This window comes from Colobus angolensis, unplaced genomic scaffold, assembly GCF_000951035.1.
Source record: "Colobus angolensis palliatus isolate OR3802 unplaced genomic scaffold, Cang.pa_1.0 Scaffold177, whole genome shotgun sequence".
NCBI lineage: Eukaryota > Metazoa > Chordata > Mammalia > Primates > Cercopithecidae > Colobus > Colobus angolensis.
The window spans coordinates 6186191-6192922 of NW_012114899.1; the positions used below are offsets into that span (position 1 = coordinate 6186191).

General features: G+C 34.7%; 1 pseudogene; it reads right to left on the minus strand.

Moving 5' to 3' along the window:
* Positions 1-1979: 1979 nt before the first annotated feature.
* On the minus strand, positions 1980-2970 carry LOC105509540 (annotated as a pseudogene).
* Positions 2971-6732: the final 3762 nt, after the last annotated feature.

The window sequence follows — 6732 nt, forward strand, 5'->3', positions numbered from 1 at the left end:
ACTTCCAGTAATGACCTTGGAGACCCTAGGTTCCAGATTGAGAAGTTAAAAGATACTCAAGAACTACATAGCCTACATCAAGTTTTGGGTGAGTGAGAAATAAATATTGATTATGCTGAGACGTTGATTAATGTATCTTAGAAGTAGGATAATGAGAGCGAGTATTTCCTAATGTATATATTATTATATTCCATGTTGTAACAAACCCCCAAACCACAGTGATTTTGTTCAACTATACAGTGTACTTTTTATAGTGGTTAACAAAACAAAACATGTAACTTGAGATCTACCCAGTTAAAATTTTAAAGTTACAGTACCACATTATTAGCTATAAGCACTGTTTTACAACATATCTCTAGAACTATTTTATCTTGCTTGACTGAAATTTTATACCTATTGAACAGCAAATCCCTATTTCCCTCTCCGCCCAGTCCCTGGCAACCACTGTTCTTTCTACAGCTGTGAACTTGATTACGTGAGATATCTCATAGAAAATTTAGTATATGCATGTAACAGTATACTAGTCAGTCATAAAAGAAGGAAACCTGTCACATGCAACAACACGCATGAATCTCGAGGATGTTATGCTAAGTGAAATAAGCCAGTGCGTTTTTTAAAAACTTTCTGTTGGATCTCTGTAGATGAAAGTCCCCAAAAGCACACCTAAAAGTTATTTGTTTCCATTTATATGTATATTCATCCTATATTTGTTATTTTGTCTATTCTTTGAAACACTTACGTTTTTTCACTAAATTGTACAGATTCTGCCTGTAACATTACTTATCACTGTTGAATCTTTCCTCTGCATTTCAATCCCTACCATTTTTGTTGAGCCTCTAATCTTCTGTCGTCTGAACTTGTGCAAAAGCTTTGCTCCCAGTTTCTCTCTGTGCAAATGCATCACCTGTAACTGAGACCAGATTGATTACTATGGAAAGCAAATCAACTTATGTCACCTATTCGTTTCATGAGTTTATTTGACTCGTAAGTTTTCATAGTATATTTTAAAAATCTTTGTAATTTATTCTCAGTCCACTTTTGTGCCTTCATCTCAATACCAAGTTTAAATGTTACTTTCTTTGAAGTATTTTCTCATTAACAAAAATAATTATTTTCTTTCTTTCTAGCTGCATATAAACTATAGCTTTACCATAGAGTTTGTAATATTGTTGTAATTATTTTTCTTTTTGCCAGTTTATTGAATGAAAACAGTGAAAGTGCCTTATTTATCAGTTTACTTAGTTACAGTGTAAGCAATGTATCTTAAGCACCTTAGGTATTAAAAAATGTGTGCTGTTTACCTATGTAACAAACGTGCACATCCTGCACATGTACCCTGGAACTTAAAAGTTGATGAAAAATAAAATGATCTTATGGCAAGTAAAAAAAAAGTGTATGTTAAACAAACTATATAATTCTTCATTCACTTGAAGTTTCCTTTTTATTTTGAAATAAATTCAAGGGTGTTCTAGTGTTTTTACCACCAGCCCCATTAATAAATTTTGTATTACAGTGTGTCATATTGGTTATTTGCTTTGACTAAGAGAATATGTTACAGAATTCTTATTCATTGAGTTAAATTTAATTTATACTTTGTGCCTATGACAATATCTTATTAAAACATACATAATGTAAAAGAAAAAACCTAGGTTTGTACTTTCTTTACCAAGAAAATCTAAAATGTGCATTTATAAGCATAAGTAGAACTATTTTTATTTGAAAAAATAAAATTGTATATATCTTACAAGTAGTGAAACAAGTTTAATTTATTCTTATCTGCCATACTGTCCCCCTCACAATTTATTACTTATAAGCCATTTACATCATTTGTTTCCCTGTAATTTTGCTACTTGACAACATATAATAACTATAATAAAGTGAAGTTTTTAATTTTATTTTGTTTCCATACTAAGGTATATTAAATTCTGCCTTCCATGTTCTGTGGAATCTTATGCCAAAGACCTTTTTGAGCAACTAGATCATGACTGCTGCAGCAGGTCTATCACCCTGTTGCTGTAGCCAAATTCATTGTCATACCAGGAAATAAGCTTAATAAAGTGGTTGTTGAGGTCAATGTCAGCTCCAGCATTGAAAGCAGAACAGTGGGTGCCGCTGTTGAAATCGGAGGAGACAACCTAATGCTCAGTGTAGCCCAGGATGCCCTTGAGCAGGCCCTCCGATGCCTGCCTCACCACCTTTTTGATGACATAATATTTGGCAGTTTTTTCCAAACAGCAGGTCAGGTCCACAATTAACAGTTTGGTGATGGGGACACAGAAGGCCATGCCAGTGAGCTTCTCGTTCAGCCCAGGGTGACCTTGCTCATGGGTTTGGCAGTGCCAGTAGATGCAGGGATGATGTTCTTTAGAACCCTGTGGCCCTCATGCCACAGTTTCCTGGAGTGGCCATCCACAGTCTTTGGGGTGGCAGTGATTGCATAAACTGTGGTCATGAGTCTCTCCACAATGCCGAAGTTGTCATGGATGACCTCGGCCAGGGGTGCTAAGCAGTTGGTGGTACAGGAGGTGTTGCTGACGATCTTGAGGCTGTTGTCATACTTCTCATAGTTCACCCCCATCACAAACACGGGGTCCTCAGTAGAGGCGGCAGAGATGACCTTTTTGGCTCCCCCTGCAAATGAGCTCCAGCCTTCTCCATGGTGGTGAAGACACTGGTGGACTCCACAACATATTCAGTGCCAACATCACCCCATTTGATTTTGGTAGGATCTTGGTCCTGGAAGATGGTGATGGAATTTCCATTGATGACAAGCTTCCCATTCTCAGCCTTGACGGTACCATGGAATTTGCCATGGATAGAATCATACTGGATCGTGTAGACTATGTAGTTGAGGTCAATGAAGGGGTCATTGATGATGACAGTATCCACTTTGCCAGAATTAAAAGCAGTCCTGGTGACCAGGTTCCCAACATAGTCAAATCCATTGACTCCAGCCTTCATCTTCATCATGGTGTCTCAGGGAAGCAGCTGGTGATGCATGAGAATATGCAGCTGTCTGTCGAACCAGAAAAGCAGAGAGCCTGAAATTGTTCTTAATGATTACAAGCACAAAGCAAAATGCCTTAAATGATTTTAAAAGCTTTCTTGAATTATTCAACAGTTCATTTCACCTAAGGGGCAGTGATGAGCTGGGGGAAAAAAATGACCACATTGGTACAGTATACTGAAGTGCAGGTTGCCACTCTCACTCTTGCAAATAATTTTAATTGCTCTCCTAAATTGTCTGTCTTGGAAAAAAAATTTGAGTTGAATAAATTTCCAAATATCCATGTTTCTCTAGCAACCCACTCACAGCAATTCCAAATTGATTATATGTTGACATTCACTAAAATATTTTGGAAGTTTGATATTTTTTATGTCTGATGTGGTGTTGGCCTTCAATTTTTCACAACTGCTTAAACTAACTGCAGTTGATTCTCATTATTCACAGATTCCATATTTGTAAATTCCCCTATGAGCTAAAGTTTACTTGTAATCCTCAAATTAATACTTGAGGTGCTTTTGCCATCATTTGTGAACATTCACAGAGCAGCCAAATTTTTTTATTTGCCTGATATAAAACAGCTAAGGTAGAGCAAGGTGACTTTCTGTCTTCTTCTTTCAATTCTCTTATCCTAATCAGTGACCTTTCTGAGATCTCTTTGTGCAGTGTTCTTTGCGCTATTTGCTTTTTACTAGTGACTTTATGCTTTCAAATGCTTTGCCCCCTCAGCCTAGTGCTGAAGTGTTTTCTAGTATTCCTGAGTGCAAGAAGACTGTGATCTGCTATATGGAGAAATCAGGTGTATTAGATGAGCTGTGTGCAGGCACAAATAATAGTGCTACTGGCTGTGAGTTCAATGTTAATGAATCAACAGCAATTATTAAATAAGGTGTCTTTAACTGAAGCACACATAAAACAAGGTTATGTGTTGATTGGTTGATGAAAATGTGTAGCCAGAGTGCACAGGACACTAACCCTGTATTTCCCATAGGGGCTTAGTATTCTCTAAGTCAGTATTTTTAGTGAATTTATAGAACATAACTACTATGAATAGTGAAATTCACATACATGTGTGTATATATAATTTCACAGAATATTTATATACTGTGTATATATTATATTTTACATCTATATAAATATATATATTCTTTTAATAAAATAATTTACTTTTTAGACAAAGGTTGATGTTAGTTTCTAGTAAAGTTTTCTATCTTGTGTAGCTTTTTTCTATTTTTCATTTGGAGTTTTAATTAAACTACTATAATTCTATGGTGTTTCTATTCTAATGTATTGCTGTAATGATTTACATATAAAGATTTTCTGAAATTACAACGCATTTGAATTCGTAGAGTAAACAATACTTGAAAACACACAGAATACATTTTACATAAATATTCATCAAATATAAATGGCAAGCAGAAATATATGTAGATTATTACACAGATGTATTAATCACAATTCTCTTTACAAAAAACACATAATCAATATTCATATGAATAAAAGCAATATTAGGGAGACAACAAAAAACCTTTGACATGACCCTTCCCAGACACTACACCCAAAGTAGCTACAGTGCTGTCATTTAAGACCACGGCTTCTGTTTACATTTATATAAATAAAATCATAGGGTGTAAACATAAACTTTCAATGCATTTTTTGTTCAGAATTATGTACTGGAGATTCATGCATACAGTTGCATGTAATTTGTGTTTTCTAAATTGTAACTCATCAGGAAATTCTTGAATCTCTCTATCAAATACATCAGGGAAAGTTACCCAATTATCTGTTCCATTCTCTTATATAACATTAAATCAAAGTTAATGAGAATGAATCTTAGTCCACAGATCCAGTTGAGCAACAACAGCAGCATTAACAAGTAAAATTTTATTTAACTCAAGTTTTAAATTAGTGCTCTCATTCTTCCTTGTCCTATTTTATTGTATTATCCTAGGATAATTCAGCACATTACTAAGGAGGAAAAGCTACATCTGAGCTTTAGTCACAGATCAACAAAGGTTGTGGCTCAAATGTCCATTATCCCCGTTCTATCTTATTCCTGTGCTCATAACCACTTCTAGTTTGAAAACAACCTGCTAGTTCTGTGTCATGTTTAGGGCACAGGAGGAGTTTTCTCTGACACTACCTATAATCCTCCATGTTCAATTGTGCTACATAGGAGTTTCCCTTCTGACCTCATCAATCTCTCACAGTGATGCTAAGCACAACATGCGCTACCTTTGTGTTAAAGACCTTTGGAACATTTCCTCTTACTTTTCTCTTCTCTCTGCCGCCCAGGCTGGAGTGCAGTGGCCAGATCTCAGTTCACTGCAAGCTCCACCTCCCGGGTTTACGCCATTCTCCTGCCTCAGCCTCCCGAGGACTACAGGCACCCTCCACGTCGCCCGGCTAGTTTTTTGTATTTTTTAGTAGAGACGGGGACTTTTCTCTTCTTAACCAGCCAGAATAATATCCTTTCAATTTCATGATCATTTTTTGTCCTTCATGTGTTTTCAAGATATGTGCTCTTATATCCCCTTCATTTTATCACTCTGCACACCTTTTGAGGTCCTTTTGAACTTAGACATTTTGCTGGGAAAAGCCAGCAAGACATGAAGGCAACTTCATTTTGCTCTCCCACATGCTTCCTCTTAGATAAGGAATTAGAGAACAATCTACCAATTTAAATGTGTGAAAAAATAAGTAATTAAATATTGTTAATAAGCATACGTATTTTAAATCTTCATTCTTATTAGCTCACTAAATTTTACTGAAGATACAGAAATGGAATAAAGATAAAAATTAATTTTGAGAAAAAAATACAAACTTACAAATGCTTTACATCCAGTTGTGGAGACAACCTTTTGAGAGTTTCTGATGAACTTCCTGAGAAACGAGGTTTCATCTGGGGTAAAGGGACTGGACTGAGGAGATGTGAAGGTACTTTCTCACTCCAAACTCTGATTATTCTAAATAATAAATATGATTGCATCATCTGAATTATCAAAGCTCTCCAAATCCAAAACATTCTAGTGGATTCAATTGCTGCTTCTGAGAGTATATGCATTGGTTTTACAAAAGGTTAAGAGGAAAAAAAGAATCAGAGAAGATTTAAGCTAATGCTTTCATGTAGAACAGAATGCTGAGATTCAAAAAGGGTGAATGACAAAACTGAGTCGACAATATTAGCATCAACGGTATGACATTTTATATATTAACTCCTGTTTTGCTCCAAGGCAAAGTATGTTGAAATTATATTAATTGTGTGTAAGTTAATCTTTCAAGAATGTATTCTTAATTCTGTATGTATTTTTAAGATCATGTTATATTATCTGGAGCTGAAAAACTTATTCTCAAATAGTTTAAACTTATTTCTCACAGGTAGAAATGCATTCATTTAATTAATAAAATATTTAGTAATTATTAATTGTTAATAAGTTAAAAATATAAGTGGCTATTAAATATTATAAATATACCAGTTTAATATGCTACTCCTAAATAATATATCTCCTGAAATTCTAACAAGATTTTTAAAAACAAAAGGAGTATCATACCTTAACTTCTTTATGTCTCAGTTATCAAATTTCTTAGGAAATCACATTATAAATATGCAATTTTAAAACTAACTTCCCTTAAGCTACATATGTAAATGATATGGTTGCTAATCAAATCAGACTTCATCCATTATTTCTTGTTGCATAACAATTTTAACTAAAGCATAATTTTGTTTT